This window comes from Octopus bimaculoides, chromosome 11 (assembly GCF_001194135.2).
Source record: "Octopus bimaculoides isolate UCB-OBI-ISO-001 chromosome 11, ASM119413v2, whole genome shotgun sequence".
NCBI lineage: Eukaryota > Metazoa > Mollusca > Cephalopoda > Octopoda > Octopodidae > Octopus > Octopus bimaculoides.
This window is the reverse complement of record NC_068991.1, coordinates 65,802,140-65,803,696: the sequence shown is the minus strand read 5'-3', so window position 1 is coordinate 65,803,696 and position 1,557 is coordinate 65,802,140.

The following is a 1,557-nucleotide window of genomic DNA, read 5'->3' as shown; positions in this document are numbered from 1 at the left end:
ATACATATACATATATATATATTGTTGTACTTGGGGATGGTCATATTGCCAGTTTAGCCAATAAAAACACACGCACTGTATATTTGGTGATAATTTGCTTCAGCTTTATATTACATTAGTCTTAATCTTATTTATGACCATCCCCAAGTACAACATCTGTTTCAACACACGATTTCACATCAAAAATCTTGCAAAACAAATATATATACATATATATATACATATATATATATATATGTATATATCTTTAGGTTTGCATCTCATCAACCACTCACATAGTATTGGCTTATGTCCCTATGACTTAGTGGTTTGGTAAAAGAGGCTAATAGACCAAGTAAGCGCTGGGGTCAAATTTGCTAGACTAAACTCTTTAATGCGGTACTCCATCCACGCCTCATTAATACAGTACAATTACAATTTTTGCTCCTTCACACGCTCAAAAAATCCGCCACTAAAACGCCTACCGGATCCCAACCTTACCAGATTAGTGATGGTCGACCTTAGTGACACAAACGAAGTAAGGGAGAGAACCTAGATGTGTTAAAGATGGAAGGGACTTAACTTACAAGATATTTGATTTACTGGTTTAACGATCTGAAATTTATCTCCAATTCAGATCCTGCTGCAGTCAGCTTTACCTTTCATCCTTCAAGGTCAATAAAATAATGCACCTGTCAAGTATTTTGACCAGCTATACCTTTATTTGATTAAATTGATCCAGTATCTGACTGGTACCAAATACCATGTACTGCATGACAGTCTTATTCGTTTACAACTATTGTGCAATGTCAAAATAAGGACGCACACGCAAACATTATCACCACGTCCGTGCTGGCAAGGGTTGAACGGTTTGACAGAAGCTGGCAAACTAGAGAGCTGCAACAAGCTCTACTGTCTGCTTTGGCATGATGTCTATGGCTGGATGCCTTTCCTAATGCCAACCACTTTACAGAATCTACAGGATGCCTTTTACACTAACCCTAACTTTAACTCTGTTTGTCTCTTTCCGACTAGGATAGCCATGCATCTCCTCTACAGCAAGACAGCTATCTCTATCCACTTTGACCTCTCGACTGGCACAAAGCAACCTCCCTCAATTGTACTCCCTGTCCTAGACAAGGGATCTTTGTCTTGCAAGTTATCTGGTGACAGAGTTGGTGGTGGTGGTGGTGGTGTTGGGACATACTCTCACGGTATAATGCAAGGTGAATATAAGTGGTACAGAGAATTGGACAAAGTGAGTGGACAGATGGGGGATAGAGAAAGAAGTTTCATAAGAGAAGAGGAAGTTAGAGATGGAGTAGAGATGACTATAACAAGTGATGGTGAGAAATAGGTGTGATTCAGGATATGTGTCGGGGGGGGGGGGTTATGGTAGATATATGAGGGAATTGAGTGTGATAGCAGTTAAGGATGGCATACAGTAGAGATGAGAGAGCAATGATTGAAGCCGCAGCAAGGTGATTGGTGGAAATTGTAGGTAGAGAAGATGAAAAATGGTAGTTCTGAGAGGTGGGGAGGAGGTAACCAAAAGGGAGGGGACGTAGCATATATATA